General features: G+C 34.9%; 1 pseudogene; it reads right to left on the minus strand.

The window, feature by feature from the left end:
- Positions 1–4,983: 4,983 nt before the first annotated feature.
- Positions 4,984–19,287, minus strand: LOC123249847 (annotated as a pseudogene).
- Positions 19,288–20,348: the final 1,061 nt, after the last annotated feature.

Raw genomic sequence — 20,348 nt, forward strand, 5'->3', positions numbered from 1 at the left:
ATTTACATTTTGTAATTTTCTCTAACTCTTGCTTGGTTTTAAAGTCTTTCCTTTCCCAGAGATCTGACAAGTATACTATTCTGTGTTCACTTAACTTATTTATAGTTTCCCTCTTACTGTTAATACTTTTAATAAGTTAGTCCATAATTTTTATCTTAGTGCTGCTGCAATTTAAAGTTATTTATTTATATAATTATTATCTCATATATATGCATACATATGTATTTCATTTCTTTTTTTAAATAATTTTTATTTTTTAGAAAAGTCCATGGTTACATGATTCATGTTCTTACTTTCCCCTTCACCCCCTCACCTTCTCCCCTATGTATTTCATTTCTACTGTTGTTTGATAGTGCCATAAATTTTAATCACATTATTTTAGAGATAACAGTTAATCTAGTAGGTATATTACAAAGAAAGTAGTCACATGTAGAAAAGCTATGTGCCCCTGTATCTTTGTGGCTTATCTTTGCTGTGTTAGGGAAAAGATAGCTTCCTTTTGTTTACTTTCTAATGACTTTCATTTCAACCTCAAAACTATGTTGAGAGGCTATTATAAAATGTCAAAAGTTTGTTTAAGTGAACAGAAAAATGGCAAACAAATGCCAATAATGGTGTATAAAAAGAAATGCATTTTGTGGGTGGAAAAATATAAATTGCATTTTATAAGGATAGAGTCTCTGAACTATCAGTTATGACCTAAGAAAGGAACATAGGAACCATTGTAATCTGTTCCTTAAAGTGGTCAGCTAAATGTAATTTTTTAAAGTATTTTATTTTATTTTATTATTTTAATTTTTTTAAACCCTTAACTTCTGTGTATTGGCTCATAGGTGGAAGAGTGCTAAGGGTAGGCAATGGGGGTCAAGTGACTTGCCCAGGGTCACACAGCTGGGAAGTGGCTGAGGCTGGGTTTGAACCTAGGACCTCCCAACTGTAGGCCTGACTCTCAATCCACTGAGCTGCCCAGCTGCCCCAGCTAAATGTAATTTTGTCACAAATAAAACATTAGGATTTGTTAGGAAAATATAAGAAATGTCATTCTGCCCTTGTTAAATAAAAATCTCTATTCAGACTTTAATATGCAGTAGTTGTCATCATCTCTTAAAAGAACATAAACTTTGACCTAGAAAAACATTAAAAATCATCTAGTTCAAGAGTTCTTTGAAATTTTTTGTGTCATGGATGCATTTATCAAGCTGCTAAAACTTATAAATCTCTCCTCAGAATTATGTTTTAGATGCCTAAAATGTGTAGCATTTCTATGGAAATCAATTATATGGAAATATGATTATTTTAATTATTCTAATATGTTCATGAACATGACTCCAATGTTCCTTTCCTAACTCCTGAGTTTTATCATATCTAATTATTTCATGAATAGTTCCCAAAGAGATATTGGTCATAATAGCTCAAAACCCTAAACTGAGGAAAGACAAGTAAGAAAAAGAATAAAGGAGAGGAAGAAGTAGAAGGAAGCAAAGGAATAAAATCAATTCAAAGGTAGAAGGGAGAAGAACCCCAGCCATGACCAGTTTTTCTATTCCATCTTTCCATTGTATTCATAGCATCTATTATTCCTTCAAGTCCTCTGAAATAGGAATAGTCACAAGTTAAACATATCACCTAGCAGTTCCATGATTTTATCATAAATGTTTCTCAAAATCCTTGGGAGAATGCCTGTCTAGTGAATTACAATCATGGGGTCAGTTCTCTCTAGATCAGGGATTCTTGTCCACCATAGTGGTAACCTGCAGGTCTATGAACTTGTCTGGTGAAAAAAAAAAAACAAAAAACAACTCTACATCTTCACATCAATATAATTAGTTTTCTTTCTAAATTTTTGTATTTTGTTATAGGCATTTAAAAACACTAATCTGAGAAGGAATAATAAAAAAAAGAACCCCTAGTCTAAAATATCCATTATCAAGTAGAGAGTATAAACTTTCTCTCCCTAACTTTTTACTCATTAAGAACTTTGAGTTCCATATAAGAGATTTTTTTCAAGATTCCTGAAAATGAGATTTATATCTATTTTACTCAATGAATTTCTGTCTTTTAATAATGCCATACCCAAGTCATTCCTAAACATATTCTCTAATTTTCTCCAAAACATTATTAACAGCAAGAGTATATAAACTATACTATCCCTATAAACACTACAGTGTTTCATTCTCAAATTAGAGTTCTCCATCTATCCACTACAACATCTCTGTCAGACTTGGGAATTACTAGGGAAATTTTTCCCAAGTGGCTGACTCTAATCTTTCTATTGGTATTTTTAAAAATATCTTCATTCAGATGACAATTCTTCTTGTCCTCTACACCAATAAGATCATTATCTTCCATAACAATACACATCTCTGACAGGTTTTATGCTTAGTACTTATCCAGTATATTCAGATTTGCATGAGACATGGCTACCTAAATAAAAGAAAAAGGGATAATTGTGTGTATTGTTGATAATTAGTATAAAATAATTGGTGTATGCCCAAGTAATGGTGTTTTAAGTTAGGCTTGACTTAGACCAATCCCTTCATAGTTTAGGTTATTATCAACCTGGGTAGAACACATAACCCTTTGTGATTTTCTTCTGCCAAAGGGAAGCTCCTTGTGTCACTGAGCAAGACTTTGAAAGAAAGCCTGGCTTTCTCTGGAAGGATGACTGAAGAACCTATTTGTGGTTAGGTGACAAATTTGAAAAAATTATACAGAAGGAATGAGGATATCTGAATATACATGATGGTGGCATTTAGTCTCATCAGATCTTCGTAATGATCAATGAAAACTCCTGGATGGACTATAAAATAAATAAACAAAATGAAATAATAGCACCTTGAGGACAAAGATGACTTTAGATTTACCTTTGTATTCCCATTACCTAGCATAGTGTCTGATACAGACTAAGTGTTTAGGTAAATGTTCATCAATCAACTATTTGATCAAAGTTTAGTTGACATTGAAATGTATGCCAACAACTCCAGCAATTGTCCTAAGACTTAACTAGAGATTAAAGTTGTACTTAAAGTTTATGTCATAAAATGTTCTGATGACACTACCTCCCAGAGCCTATGACTACAGGAAGGGGCAAAGCAAACGGTACAGAAGCTGTTACCTCTAATGATACCATAATAAAGGTCTTAACAGTAAGTTTTTAAGGGATATTTTTATTAATTTTTAATTAATTTATACATCATTTAGATGGCATTTTTCAAATTATTAATCTAAAGAAATTAACAATATAATTATTTCAGTGTAACACAAGTAGCTTAAATCCATTAAAGGTCAAAATAATTTTTCTGTTTGGTTTGCTTATATTAACCATCCATAAGAAAAAGAAGAAAAAAGTTTCTTTTCTCCCTTTATTTCACCAATAAATAAAACATGTTACTCAAGAAAGAAAATATCCAAATACAGATGTATTGGTTCATCTTGAGAGTTTTAGGAATTTTCTCTTGACTAAAGAAAAGCCATGGTATATTTGACTTAAGTAGCTTGTATGCTATGCCTCCATGAATTAAAAACAATGATTGTTTCATTTGAATTTATAATGTGCAAGTAAATGGGACTTGAATTCCATTTGGGGCCCCTATCCCTGAGGAAGTAGGAGAGAGGACTCAAAACATAAAAGCTAATTTAGGCCGAAGAGATGTTGAGAATCTCCTATCTCCACATTCTTCTGGTGCTCTCTTTTCTAGAACAATCTACTTTGATAAATTAGTTCAGAATAAAATTTTAATTTTTAGAACCCATGTAGTTTAACTGCTGTAATTAAAAAGATATATTTATCTTTTTTGTTTAATTTTTATTTTCAATTCCAAACTCTTGCTACACATTATACACATAAAGTCATGCAAAATATATTTCCACATTAGCTGTGTTCCCCCAAAAAGCAAGAAAAATAAAGATAATGAAAAAATATGCTCCAATCCACACTCAGAATTCATCAGTTCTCTCTATGGAGATAGCTACCATATCATCATAAGTCCTTAGAAATTGTTGTGGACCTCTGAGGAATATGTTTTTTATAATATATGCTTTTATTTCAGAGATATTAAATAGTCAGAATAATAATTTCTATCCAAAGTTAATTCAGTTGTTAAATAACTTTAAGGATGAACCAAAATCAAAACAGTTTGCTTTTGTCACGGCCAATTTATTTTCAAATTCCAATTCTTATTGTCTACAAAATAAGTGGTAAAATATTGGCTACCATTCATTATTCTAGTTTACTTTTGAAAGCCAAGTTGACCCACAGTTTAATTGGAAACTTGCCTTTTCTCCTTCAGACTTATTATGTGTGTGTTCTGCTCATATCTCTTAAACATTTAGCATGTATTATTTTTAACTACAGTTATTTCTTTATCTACAATCTCCCATGAAGGAAGGATTGAATCTTATCTTAATTTTCCATTTTAATAGGTGAATTAAATGGCTATCTGTAATCAGGAAAACCCAGGGAAAGAGTTAAAAATATAAAGAATAGCTCAGATTTGGTTTGCATCTCAGTCTGAGAAATGCTACCAATCTCTAGCATGAAATTGTCAAAAGTTAGAGATTTGAATAAGGATAAAAGATGCACTCATTGTCATTTCCAAATTCAAAAACATAATACAAACTATTTTCCATTACTCATGCTATTTCTCCTCTTATTGGTGTTATATATGTGAGAAGTATTATTATTATTATCATTTTAAAAACACTTACTTTCTATTTTAGAATTGATATAAATATCGATTCCAAGGCAGAAGACTGGTAAGAGCTAGACAATTGAGTTTAAATGATTTGTCCAGAGTCACACAGTTAAGAAATGTCTGAAACCAGGTTTGAACTCAGGTCTTCCTTACTTCAAGCCTGGCACCCAATCTGCTGAGTCACTTAGCATGCCCTAAGAATAGTATTATTTAATAGATTTCATTACTTAAAATAATTAAAAAATTTTGGTTGGGATGTGGTAGTTAACTCTAACTTTGTAACATAATTTTACATTCTATGTATTGTCTCATGATCAACAAACTTATTCAAATCAGGGATACCACCACTTAAAGAGAAAATTCTCTACCATGATCTTGAACCATGGAGTAATCTTAGCTTCACCTTTAGCTCCTTTTGCCAGAAGGTCTTCTAGCTCTTTCTTTGACATACAGTAGTAAATTTTCATCTCTCTAGGATCTGGATTCAAGGTTACATCCTTTGTCACCAATAGGATATAAGCAATTTCATGTTCTTCCCAAATCTCATCTGATTGAGCCTTATAGTGAAAGTGTGTTATATAGGAGATCTCTTCTGGAGTCACCTGTGGCCAAATTTGGAACACTATTAATAATATTATAATGGAAAGCAGAAAATCTGGCAGTTCCTAAACACAGAGACTGAACAAAAATAAATATACAAAATAAAAGCCAGAGAGATAGAGAGGATATGAATGGTTGGAGGGATCAAGAAGGACTTTCTTAAGGGGATGTTTGAGTTGCATCTTGAAAGAAGGAAGAAATTATATGAAGCTTGGGTGATGAGTATGTTCCAAGGAAAAGGGAGGACTCTGTTCAGTGCAAAGATGAAGATGGGAGGTAGAGTGTTATTGGTGAGAATGAAGAGGACCATTTGACTGGACCACAGAGTGCGGGAAGAAGAGCAAGGTACAGTGAAGCCAGAAAGGTAGTTTGGAGACAGGCTACATTAAAAGACGTCAGAAAATAAATAGAAAACTACATTTTAACCCAGGGCAACATAGAGATACTACTCTACTATGAGGAGTAGAATAAAAATCATATCTATGCTTACAAAAAATCATTTTGACAGCTGTGTGGAGGGTGGATTTGAAATAGGGAGAAAATTGAGAGAGGCCAATTTAGGAAGGCATTGCAACAATCTAGCTGAGAGGTAACAAAGGTTTGAACTAAGGTGAAAGTTGTATGAGTAAAGAGGAAAGGATATGAGAAGTGTTGCAGAGCAAGGAAGAGTTCGTTTGGGCAATTAATCGGGTATGTAGGATGAAGGAGAGTAAGAAGTTGAAGATAATTTCAAAGTTTTAAACTTGGGATACAGAAAGAATGATCATCAAAAATATCTTTGCCAGAAATCAGGGAAAGTTCTTAGAAAGGTAACTGGATATTGAAGGAATGAGTTCTGTTTGAGACCTAATTGAGTTTGAAATACCTTATGGGACATCCAGTTTGAAATGTACATTATACAGTTGATGATATTAAACTAAGGATCAAGAAAGAGGCTAGGGTTAGATATGTATATCTGAGTTATCCACAAGAAGATGACAAACCCATGGCAGTTAATAGTGTTGCTTTGAAAGATAGAGATGGTAGAAAGTGAAGAGAAGAGAACCCAGGTCACATCCTTGAAGAACACTCAAAGAAGTTGTCAGATACATAGATGGAAAACAAGAAGAGAATAGTGTCATGAAAACCAAGGGAGGAAAGACTATTGAGAGGAATGAGTGATTGATATTGTCAAATGCAGTAGAAAAATCAAGAAGGATGAGGAATTAGAAAAGATCATCAGGTATGGCAATTAAAAGGTCATTAGTAACTTTAGAGAGCAGTTTCAGTTGTGATAAGACTAGAAGTCAGATTGCAAAGGGCTGAGAAGTGAACTAAAGGAGAGGAGCTTTTTCTAGGAATTTGACTTAACAGAAGGAAGAAAGATATAGGACAACAATAAGGTGCTAGTAGGTTCTGGTAAAGGTGTTTTAAGAACAGGTGAGACTTGGGCATGTTTGAAGACAGTAAGGGAGAACCAACATTTTGAGAGAGATTTATGATTTGTAGGATCAGGGAAACTGTAGAAGGCAATGTAGTCTCCCTAATCCCAGGTCTTTGGAGAGACACAAGCAGGCTTGACTGGAAGGGAGGGGCAGGAACCTGAGGAGTTCTCCTTCACCTCCCCCCTCCCACTAAGCAGTTGGAGTCAGTTAACAATTTGGTAATGGTGGACAATCTGGCTTGAAACTTCTGGGCCTAGATGGTAAGTGGGGAAAGGCTAAACTCCTTATGATGATACCTTTCACTGAATTATTTCCCCACAGGATAGAATTGGTGAAGCTTGCTGTCTTAAAAGCTCACAAACTCATAGATTAGGATTAACTTCAGGGACACCAGTAAGAGGAATTTGGCTTATGGAGGTTGTGTGTATATCCCCAAAATATCTATATCCAGACACTGTTCCTAGTTGAAAAGGGTTTAATGATATCAGGAAATGGGAAGGGGAAAGAAGGGCTTAGAGTTGATAGGTAAGGAGAAAACTACCTAAACAGTTATGTCTAAAACAGGAAATGTATCTTGAATGGCTGATCTGCTCTCTAACCCTATACATATTCTTCTTCTAAACCTAGATAGCTAAAGTAAGGTAAACAGTGATATTGTTGAAAGATCTAAGTAAAACAGGTTTGGCTGTCAAAGACTGAATGGCTCAGCTCAGAGCCACACAGCTTGCAGAGATAGCACCCAGATCAGGATCAAGACCCAGGACCCAAGACCCAAGACCCAAGACCCTCCAAACCAAGTGACCTGCCTTTTTATACCAGGACTCCAACTGCCTCTAACTGCCCCCTCTCTCAGAGTCCTGGGGGGGCACTATGGAATTCTGTGTTGCAACTTGCACCCATCTCTGCAGCTTGAACCCTTCTCAGCAATATGGATCCCACAGTAGCCCTGGTTTTCTAGTACCTAGAATTTCCACTGGAAATTCTGGAGGCATGATGCATTTCTGTACATATTACCCTCATCTGCACTACATCCAAACTAACCTCCCTGTTCTCAATAACTTAACACTATGTTCTCTATTTCTAATAACAGAAAGCTATTCCTATGCCTTATTCTAACTGTCTACCACTATCTAAGAAGGAAAAGTGAAGGTAAACATAGGGGAAAATGGTTTGGATATAAATACAAGCATGACAATATATGAAGCAACGTAACACAATTGCAAAACATAACTTTGCAACATATACAGGTTGCAATAACTACATCTAAGGAATGCAAGAAAAATATCTTTGAAACACAATCAAATGCAAACTTGCAAAAGGTTAAACTGTATCTTACCTTGCTATCTGTCTTATAACTTAAAAAAGCATTAAAAATGGTCAAACTCTACAAGCAAAGTGCTTGTAGGAAAACTATAAAACTGTGTTTAGGCATAAACATAAACATAAACATAAACCCTAATTTTTGTGTTAGTATCTTACTTAAGCTATATTAATGGTGTTAATATTTCTAAGTTCCAAATTATTAGTATATTAAGGTTATCTTGTTAGCCATAACTATATATATATACATATATACATATGTATACATATAATTACTTATTCTTATACTATAGTGACTTTCCCTAATCTAACTCTGTATTCCAAGGTCCCTAAATCTACCTTTCCCCAAGGTTGTTAGTAACTCTAAACTATATATGTGTTAGTAATAATAATACAGCTATACACAATGCCTATATATAACTTTGTACAAGTAAAAGTTCCCTTGATGTCTATCAAATGAAAAAACAAACAATGGATCTTTTGACATGCTAGAGATCCTAGGATACCCTTCCATTATATACAGATATTCACATGCAACATGTACATATGATACATATATACATATATATACATATTATAGAGACTCTCATTTATCTACATGAGGTCTAAGTCAAGAATTGAAAAAATCAGTTTTGTGTTGTGTCCAATGGTGAATGCACATACTTATCTCACTGCATGGATCTTCTGCCAACACTGGAGAACCACAATTCTCCTTGTGTAGCAATATGTAGTGTGGCGTGCAACCTATCATGTGTATTGGGTACTCAATATGATAACCTTACATAACTCCTTCTTCCAGTCCTCTTCCTGCATAGTACTTAATAAAGATTATAGTTTTCCTGTGAGTGTCCCTTCCTTCGTGCCGTCCATGCTGTGGATTACTGCATCTTGTAGCTTTTGTATTCTTTGTTTTTTCATTTGTACCACATTCATACTTGTCTATCGTCTTGCCTGGTGGTTGTCTTGTCATCTTCTTAAATGGGAACAGTAGTAGTTGTTGAATTGTGTTGTGTTAACTTTTTTGTGTTGCAAAAAAAAAAAATTCCAGTTTTTTGTTCTTTTTAAATTTCAAGTAGTTTAATATTCCTCATCAGTACATTCTGTATGCTGTGGATCTGCTTGTGTATTTATTCGATGTTGCTCTAAATCAGTTGGTGTTTCATGGTGTTCTTCATTTACAGCGTGTTCTTTTATAGGCTTCACATACGTGATGTGAAACCAGGGATCTCTGTTCTCAACTTTGACACACACAGGGCTCGTGATTAGGACTTGATAAGGCCCGACCCATTTAGGGTCCAGAACAGATTTCCTTGCAAAGTTCCTTATGTAGACCGTGTCTCCCGGTTTAAGCTGATGTAAACTAAAGTCTAAGAGAACTCTCTGAGTTAACAGTCCAAGCTTGTACAATTCATCCAGTCTTTTCTTCAAAGCTTTTATGTATTTATACAGTTGACATTCAGCTTCAAGGTGTGATAAGTGAGCTGACTTCTGGAATGAACTATGCCATGGAGCATGATCATACAAAAGTTCAAATGGTGATAAGTGAGTGTCACCACAGGGTTGACTTCTCAGATAAAAAAGAACAATGGGGAGTGCTTGTACCCATTTCAGATGGCTTTCTGAACACACTTTTCTGATCAAAGTTTTAACTTTCTTATTGCAATTTTCAATTTGTCCCAATGACTGGGGGTGGTAGACGCTATGGAGGCTTCTTTGTATTCCTAAGGTTTTGTAAATCTCATGTAGGATGTTTTGAGAAAAGAGTGATCCATGGTCCGAGTCTATTCTGGCTGGTACTGAAAATCTCAGGACTATCTCTCTCAGAAGTGTCTTTTCTACAAAGGCCATATTGTTTTTCTTTGCTGACTTTCAACAGATCACAGCAAGGGAGCTGCTCTGCTATGCACAAAACCCCCGACCCAGAAGCAGGTTGTCTACAAATGATTTAGCACCAGGTGCCCCATGAACATGCACTGCGCTCTGAGTGAGAGGTGGCCCCTCTTCACGGCCACTGTGTCAAGAGCTGACTTTCAATAAAAACAGACTGGGGAAAGGATTTGGAAGAGGAGACAATATGTTGGCGAATATGGGAAGAACACTTAGAAGAAATTCCACCTTATTATTAAAGATTCAAAGGAAGAGAAAATGAAGGTGTTGCCAAAGGGTTTTGAGATTAAGTAGATGAGAGAAGAGAGAGCTCATAGTGAATGACCTCAATTTTCTTGCTAGAGTGAGAAGTAAGGTCTTTACTGGAAAGTAGGAGAGAGAGAGAGAGAGAGAGAGAGAGAGAGAGAGAGAGAGAGAGAGACAGAGAGACAGAGAGACAGAGAGACAGAGAGAGACAGAGAGAGACAGAAAGAGAAAGAGAGAGACAGAGAGAGACAGAGAGAGGCTTGAGAAGAAAATCAGTAGAGATTCTGTGGGGAGTCAGGGAGTCAATTAGGGAGGAAGTAAAGGACTAGCTTGATACAGTGAGGGCTCAGTTGAGATTCAATAAAATACATCTGCAATGAAGATGATATAATTGTATAATTTCCCCAACTGTGATCAGCAAAATGAAAATGGAAACAGAAACAATGGATAGCAGGAGAGTAATCCAGGTCCAGTTTTTTTTGGGGGGAAAGGATAAACAGCAATAAAATAAGAGATTGAAGGATTCAAGAGTAGAGTTGTTCGGAATTGAAATTATAGAGTCAAGATTGGGAAGGAAAGAAAGGTGAAAAGAGGGTTAATCATCTGAGGAGAGTACTGAGGGGGTGGATGGATTTAAGCTCATGAGGGCAAAAAAGTTATTTTATTATTATTAATTCTGTATATAACTATAGGTGTATGTCTTCTTCAGTAGTATGTAAATTCCTATGAGTTTGGATTGTTTCATGTTTTGTATTTGTATTTCTAGGAAATAGCACATAGTAGGAGTTTTAATAAAAACTTGTTGATTGACTGGTTGGTTGTTTGACATAGTACAATGAATATAGTTGTAGATTCAAAGTCATAGGACTTCAACAAAAATCCTTACTTTCCTATTTACTACTTGAATGATCTTGAGCAAATCACTTAACCTCTTTGGCCACATTTTCCTCATGTGTAAAATTAGAGGGTTAGATTAAATGTCCTTCAAATTCCCATCTGGATCTAAATCTATGATCCAGTGACAGATGGCAATAAGATATACCATTCTTGTAAGGCAGTTTAGTCTTGAAAGCTACAAAAAATAAACTCACATTTTTGCTCCAAGTGACATTGTTAGTAATAGTAGACATGTTTAATTTTTTAGAAGGGTAATTTATAGATTATATGTATTATCAGGTTCTGCCTGATTTGACAAGTTACTGAACCACTCCAACATTTGAGCCCCTAGGTCCTAAGCTGGCAATGTCTTAGGAAACTAGTCATTGGTTTCCTGCTATAGCATGAAAAATACATTTCTCATATTTTCAGATTTTTTTGATGTAGCAATCAGTTACGCTGATAGATTTTCCTCTTTATATTTTTCATTTTTGTTCCTTTAAAAAATACTATTTGTTATATGGGATGGCTCTCTGGGAAGTAGGGGAATAGTGGGAAAAAATTGGGGATGGCACCTAGGTAATAACAGTGGTCAGAGTATTGAACTTGGATCCAGGAAGACATGTTCAAATTCAGGGTCAGATACTTATTACCTTTGTGATTCTTAGAAAATCATTTAATCTTTGTTTGCCTCAGATTCCTCATCTGTAAAACAAGGATGATAATAGCACCTACCTCCTGGGGGTTTTGTGAGAATAAAATGAAATGATATTTTTAAGGCACTTTGTAAACCTTAAAGCACTATATAAATTCTGTCTTTTTAAATCCTTACATTCTTAGTATCAATTCTAAAAAAGAAGCGTGGCAAGGGCTAGACAATTGATATTAAGTGACTTGTCCAGGGTCACACGGCTAGGAAGTATCTGAGGCCAGACTTGAACCTCTTGACTCCAGGCCTGGAGCTCTATCCATTGGGCATCCTAGCTGCACTTATAAATTCTAATACGTCCATTAAAAACTTTTTTTTCTAGGTAAGGAGCTTCCTGTCTGCCCTGGGCTTTTCTTTATTTTTCAGGTTGGTCCTAGTTCTACATCACATGTTCATATCCACTCTGCTAAATACCCTGTCTTTGACTTCTCTTATCTAGATTCATTTTTGTTCTTCTCTTTACTGCAGATTATTCTTAATTTGCATGGCCTCCCAAGCATATACCCTCAGAAAATGGCTTCCTTTAGTGAAATATGGGATAAAGTAAATTTATGACTAGACATTCTGGATATCTTGAAGTTGCAGAGTTTCTTAGCAAGACAGTAGTGGCCACAGCATATGGAATTTCAAGTCAAAACAGTTTAATATTTCTAAGTGTAAATGATTTAAAATCAAGAATCTTAGAGCTGGAAGAAATCTTAGGGAGCACATAATCCTAGCCCAGCATTTTGTAGCTGAAGTCTAAGAATTAAAATCTCTTTCCAAAGAGTCTCTAAATAGTAAGGACAGAAAAATCATTCAAACACAAGTCTCTTGAATCTAATCCAAGCCTGGAGCTTTCTCTCTGTAGCTTGTGGGATCCATATTTCTGAGAGGGGTTCAAGCTGCATCACAGAATTCCATAGTGACCCCCAGATCTCTAAAAGAGGGGACAGTTAAAGGCAGTTGGAGTCCTGGTATAAAAGCCAGGTCACCCCTCTTGCAAGGGGCCTGACCCTTTGCTCTTGGCTCTGAGCAGAGGGACACTCTGTGTAGCTCTGGGCTGGGTCATTCAGTCACTGACAGCCAGGGCTGCTTTACCTAGATAGCAACCTCTAAGATAGACCTTGAAGCAAAATCACAGTCTACTTTCAGTTTAGCAATTTAGGTTTTAGAAGGAAGATTATTTAGGGGCTTAGATTAGAATTCAGCCATTCAAGTTACATTCCCCCCCTCACCCCCCCAGGGGGAATGTATTATTAGCCTACAGTTAACAGTTTAGCCAAATTACCTTCCCTATTATTTCTTTAAACTGATTCCTTTCTCCTGTTCCCTGAAAACATTAAATACATTTAGTTTGTGAAGGATAGAGTTTGTATACAGTTAACTGGGGATTATACTTACTACCTTCCTTTCATCAAGCCAAGTATTTCATTTAAGCAGAGGCTGTAACTGCCTTTGCCCTGGGGGCCTGTGGTCAGATTTGCTAAAGACTTTAACCTCATACCATCCAGTGAGAGAGTATTTCAAACAAAGAAAGTTATTATCACAAAGGTTTAGTCTCTATCCACTTATCATCCTGCCCCAGAAGTTATCAAACTAGAATATCCTCCATAACCAGACAGTTAACTGATTTCCAACTCTTTATAGGGTGGGGGGTGGGGGAGGGAGTTGAAGGAGTACTCCACAGGCTCCTGCCCCTCCCATCCAGTCAAGTCTGCCTGCTTCTCCAAAAACCAGGGATTGGGGAGACTCCATTGCCACTGACCCTAATCTCATAGTTTCCCTAATCCTACAAACTGACTTTTTCAAATTCACCTGGATTTGTATTCATCAGTCTTCTAGGAACCATAATGATAATCTCTTCAATGTTTCCTGTTGCTTCAGTCTAACAATTTATTGAATATACTGGGTAATCATATTACAGCATTAATCTACAAGCAAAAGATTTCGGGTAAGAGATCAAACTATTTGAACAACTTTAAATTATCTAGAATTGTTATAAAAGTGAAAGTCATGTCAATGACAATCTGGACAACAGCATAGCATAAATGAAATAGAAAACAATTTGGAATCAGAAGACCAGGGTTCAAATTCCATCTCTTCTATTTACTGGGTTTAAGATCTTAAACTAAGTTGGAACCCTTAATTCACTAGACATGCAAGATAAATGAAGCATCCCCAGACTGGCTTTTTTTTTTTTTTTTTTAAACCCTTGTACTTCGGTGTATTGTCTCATAGGTGGCAGAGTGGTCAGGGTGGGCAATGGGGGTCAAGTGACTTGCCCAGGGTCACCCAGCTGGGAAGTGGCTGAGGCCGGGTTTGAACCTAGGACCTCCCGTCTCTAGGCCTGGCTCTCAATCCACTGAGCTACCCAGCTGCCCCCTCAGACTGGCTTTTTGATGTAATTTATCGGCAAATCAAGTCTATTTAAAGATAATTTGATAAATGTAGACTTTGACTATTTGTGATAAACTCCAGATATAAAATTTCCTTTACCCTTCACCACATGATTAGTTTACAGATCACATAGGTTATGTAGTAAATTCTGAGAAATAAAATTGTTTACCTGTTCCAAAGGAATTCCCAATTCAGCATGTAAACGTCTCTGAACAGTCCTCCTTACTCCATTAGCATGGTTCTCATCCAACTCTAGGGCATTGTTTAAGGGATGACTAGAACAAGAGTCAGTCAAGTATCCTAAAAATAATGGAGATAGAATTCACAACTGAAGAACAAAGTAAATTACTGGAAATTATTTTATTCGATTATATGCTGACAAAACTGATAATGAATGAAATTCATAAATACTTATATGAATATAACACCCAGAATAACTAAATGAGAAAGAAAATTTAAATAACTCAATCTCAGAAAGAGATTGAACAAGCTATAAATGAACTCCTAAAAATAAAACTCAGACTCAGATTTATAAGATAATTCTATTAATTTAATCAAAGAACAATTAATTCTAATATCAGATAAATTGGGGGAAAAGTGAAAAAGGTAACCTGTCAAACTGTTTTCATAAGACAGATATGTCTGAAAACACAAATTAGTGAGACATAAAGCAAAGAAAATTCTATGCCAATATTTTTATGTAAATACAAAGATACTGAATAAAGTATTAATAAAGAGGCTATGTCAATACATTTTGAAAGATTACAACCTATAATCAGAGTAGATTTGTAAGAAGAATGTAGGATCGGCCCCAATGTTATGAAAATTACAAATGTAATTGAGCCTGGAAAAAACAAAATTATCACATTTGTAAATTCAACCAAAATTAAATTAAAATAATAACTAAAGTAACAGGATATATAAAAAACCCACAAAATCATCAGTTTTTCTGTATATTACCAATAAAACACAGCAGGAAGAAATAGAAACAAATTTATTGAAAACAAAAACAGCATATATAAAAAAATATAATAATCCTCCTAACAAAATACACTTGAGAATTTGATAGTTACAAAATAGTTTATAGAAATAAAGAAGACAAATAATTAGAGAAATATTAAATTGCTCATGCTGTTATATGTAACAGAAATGACAATACTAACTAAATTAATTTATGTAATTAGTACCATAATTAATCAAACTATGTTAGAGAAAAATTCATAGAATTAGACAAAATAATAAACTTCATTAGGAATAGAAGCCAAAAGTCTCAAAGAAAATAAACGTAGAAATGAAGGAGCCCACCAGTGATAGTGATAGTAATTTAAAAAAATAATAAATGAGCATCAGTGGAATATTTAAAAATACATAAAATCCACAAGGAAGCTCAGAAGTGAACAAAAACAAAAAAGAAGTTTCTTACTATTATGTTAAATTTTATATGGATTTTAAAAAAATAAAGTAGTTTAAGTTCATAGTTTCATATGTAATCTTCTTTTGTATTCTTTGACTATTGAAGTGTACATTTTTGATGTTTGTCAAACCATAAAAACAAAAATAAATGATAATTTTACTTCGGTCATTGGAAGGACCAAAACAAAACAAACTAGTCCTTCTGCATATGGAACTAAATTATCTCCCTGTAACCCAGGAGATCATTCATAATGTTTTTCTAAAGACAAGCCTGAGAAAATGACCCTTTGTACAAAGTAAAAATTCTGAGACAGTATAAGAAAACTGTCAGATCTTATGAAATTAAATAAGCAGGAAAATGATAAGCAAATGCTAATAAAAGCACATATAAAGAAATACATTTTAGGTACAATATCACAAGCAACATACATAAGGTGATGGACTCTCAATTTTCCCTTTTGACAAAAGAAAATAACATGACAATCATTGTAGCCAAATGATTACTTAAGATAATTTGTTAAACGTGGCTAGGTGGCCAATAAAATACTGTGAACCATCCAGAGATGTGGAATAGATTATCCAGTCTTCAAACAAAAAAACTCTACTGGAATAGTCATTTGAAGTTTCTGTCTCCACATCTTATAAGGACCTTGACTTTGAGCTCTCCTTGGCCTTAGGGACCATTAGTCTTAGTCTAACCTCGTTGTTTCACACATGAATCCTAAATGAATATTGATCACAAAAGCTTAGAATCTTAAAATTAGGAAAGACAGAAAGTGCTCCCTATTTATCACATCTAAAATCAAATTCAAAATCTTTTGTTGGACTTTTGAAGCCTTCACAACCTGGCCCCTTTCTATTGTTCCAGTCTTCTTAAATTTTATTTCCCTCTTTTTACTGAGTGTTCCAAGGACACTGGCCTTCTTACTCCATCTCCCAACTCCATTTACTTTTATTGGCTTTTCCTCATTTCTGGTATCTGACGACTGATTTCTCTGGTTTCCTTCACGATTCAGCTTAAATTTTACTTCCTGCAGGAGGACTTTCCTTGTCCTTCTCAAAGGGCATTCCTTAAGAGATTACTTACAATATACCTTACATGCATGAAATCGTTTTCATGTAATCACCTCCATAAGGATGTGAGCTCCTTGATGGTAGGTATTTTATTTTTTTTGCCTTTGTTTTGTATGGTCAGAATTTAGTAGAATGCCTGGCTCATGATGTGCACTTATTGATTTAACTTCAGTACTATAAAGAAATGTCATCTGCTCTTTATATTTTATTTAATCATGTTCTGAATTCAGTCTAAAATATTTTTCATACTCAAAAAAAAGTGAGTAAAACTGTGTCTCCATAATGTTTTGGTCATTAAACATATATTGAATAAATTCCATGTAAGAGATTTTAAAAGCTATCCTTGTAGAGGTAAACTCAGACCTATTTCACTCAGTCTGTTTTTCTCCCCTTTTATAAGCTATTCCAACAAGGGTTTTGGAAAAGGTATCTAAAAATAAAATACATGTGATGTAACCAACACTCTATAAAAATTCTCTCCCTCTATTTTCTTAATCACTCAAATATTCAAGTGACTCCGTGATCTCATCAGTTCAAGAGTATGTTGCCTCTGATAATGCAGATCACAAGGTATCCATGACTGCACATCTTACAAGAATCAAGTCCATTAGCCGCCCAAAAGTTCACCACAAGGGATTCATTCAATCTGCTGGAGGCAACCCTCCCTTCATCTCATATCAAAAGAACAACATTGCAAGGATACCAGTGTAGAACTATAGTGTTTCTCCACCCCCTTACACCTCATTCTCCTCACAAACCCAGACCATTTTCTCTTTCTGATAGATCATACTTTCCCCTATCCTACAACTTCCAATATATTTCTCTGATGAAATCTCTTATTCATGTTCTTCTTCAAAGTTCTTTGTTGGTTATCTGTTGCAACTGGTTCTTTTCAATCCTGTGCCTTTCTCTTGCCTTCTCTATAATGTTCATATTTCGTTCTTTGGAGGCAGACGTTACAGATCTTGCTGTAAAATAAATGTTTGATCTAAAAGGTCTTTCAGATATTGTCATTTTAAAAAACTATTTCTAGTTAAAATAAAGTTTCTACCTTTAAAGTTCATTTCTTTTGAAAAAGCCAAGTTTTGGCTTTTTTTCCTTTTTTTTTTTTTTGTTTCAGATTTTTGAGTCTGAATCTTCCTACATTGCTGAGACTCATAATATATAGCCTCTCATGGGTCCAATCTCACCACTGACTGGCATAGAGGTTTTGATGTGCTTAATTTCTGAACTGGACTAATTCAAGCCTCTATAAGCCCACTGGTCTCCATTTCCCAGGTTCCTATATATGTACCTTGTTCGTATATATTTGTTGTCTCTCCCATTAGATTATGAGTTCCTTGAGTGCAGGGATTGTCTTTTGCCTCTTTTTTTGCATCCCCACCTCTTAACATAGTTCATGGTACATAGTAGGTACTTAATTAGTGTTTACTAATTGACTGACTGAGATTTAGTGTAGACACCCCATTGGCTTGGCTTACTGCAGCTCAGAACTCCTGAGCTAAAGTGATCCACTAGTCTCTCTAGTAGCAAGAATTATAAATAGATGGGTAAAATAGGTTTTTTTAAATACCTGCACTGTACAGCTTGTTAGGTCATAAAGGAATTGGGACTCCAAAATAAAATAAAATTTAACTTAAATATATATATGCATATATATATATGGAGGCTAGTACCACTCAGCAAGTATCCCCAAATCAAAACATGAAAATGATCTCTGATATTACAATCGTATTAGAAACTCAAATGAAGAACCCACCTGGAAAGGTAATTTAGCATCTGATCTCTCTTGAACTATTAACTGATTTTTGGTATTGAACAAGAGAACACTGAAAGCTCAGTGTAAAAGCCCTAGAAAGAAATGAATGTCTGTAATGAGAGCAAAACTCTTTTAAACACAATTAATAAGCTTGACCTTAGTCAATGATTTGCCCTTCCTGACCATTATTATGTTGTTGTTTTGTTTTGTCATATCCGACTCTTCATGATCCCTTTTGAGGTTTTCTTGGCAAAGATACTGGAGTAGTTTTCCATTTCTTCCTCCAGCTCATTTTTTATAGATGAGGAAACTGAGGGAAACAGGGTTAAATTACTTGCTCTGGGTCACACAGCTATTAAGTGTCTGAGGCCAGATTTGAACTCAGTTCCTCCTATCCACTCTATCCACTGCACCACCTTTATCATTATCACATCATCCTCCTTATCACCAACAGCCATAATTGCCACCGCAGAAACCTGAAAACTATACCATCCACACAGAGAGAAAAGGAAAGGATTTAGTGAACAAGTTTGCTTTTTCATTCCTTCCAAGTTACTCATTAAGTGGAAGGTCAATACTGCCCAGATCGAGTCACATATCTTGAATCTCGTCTAAAATAGCACCGACAACAAGAGTGTGAGGTATTTAGTTTTCATAAACAAGAACTCAGTTAATGTCCCCACAACGTCTCTACTACACTCAAGAAATCTAGGGAGACTTTTTTGAAGTGACTCACTACAATCTTTCCACTGTACCTTTTTTGATATTTTCATTCAGGTGACAAGTCTTCTTATCCTTTGCGCCAATAACTTTACCATTTTCATCAGTAACAATGCACATCTCTGTCAAGCGTTGTGCTTGGTATTTATCAAAGTGGTCCAAATTTGCTTCAGCTGTAGCTGCCATTTTGGATCCCATCTGTAGAGCAGAGATGCATTGTCAGTTCGTTTACTAGTTAGCTGACATAAACACGAAAAAATAATAATTGTAGTAATCTTTGACATGTAGAGGGTATCCTAAAAATCTCAGTGCAGTTTTGTTTTAGTAGTTACTAAAGGTTATTTTTAGAATTTGTTAGCCACAAGACTCATTTGAGAATCAAATATAATAATGAATACAAAGTATTCTGTAAACCTTAAAATGTTAAAGAAGTTGTCCCAAAAATCTCACTGCATTTTAGTAGTTTCTAAGGCTTAAAAATGCACTGAAACTGTTGGGACACCCTCTTTAGTGTTTTAAGGTTTTTATAAATTAGTTTGTATCCACTATTGCCCTTGATCCTTAAGATAACCTTGTGAGATAGGCAATACTAACAGCATCATTCTCATTTTGCTGATTAAGAAACTAAGGGTCAATAAAATTTCAGTGATTTGCCCAAGGTAATTTTGGTCATAACCACCAGAACTGGGACCAAATTTGTCTTCTGATATCAATACTAGTGCTCTTTCTACCACATCATGTATTCATCATCAACTTTCACCCACCACTGGTTTTTTTTTCAAATCTAATCGTGATTTTGAAATCTTTATGTGTAACCAGTGATGGATAAGTCAGAAAGTCTATTTCCTCTTTTTTTCTGGCATGAAGATGGGTTGTTTCAATTAAATATTAATTTGGCAGCATAATAATGCTATTTACAGTTACATTATTATATATAGTGTTCTCTTGCTTCTACTCTTCATTCTGTTCTCATGAGTCTTCTCATGTTTCTCTAAATTTCTCATACTAATCATTTTTCACCCATTCCATGATATTCAGATATCAAAATTGGTTTAGACTTTCTCCAGTTAAGTATCCAATTTCCACAGTGTTGCAAAAAAATATTAATTTATATGGACCATTGTTTTTGATACTTACCTCCTTGAGGCGTATGCTCAGAAGTATGGATGAATCAAAAGATATGAACAACTTATTGACATTTTGCATAATTCCAATGTCATTTTCAGAATGGTTGAACTAATTCACAT

Source organism: Gracilinanus agilis, chromosome 5, assembly GCF_016433145.1.
Source record: "Gracilinanus agilis isolate LMUSP501 chromosome 5, AgileGrace, whole genome shotgun sequence".
Classification (NCBI taxonomy): Eukaryota; Metazoa; Chordata; class Mammalia; order Didelphimorphia; family Didelphidae; genus Gracilinanus; species Gracilinanus agilis.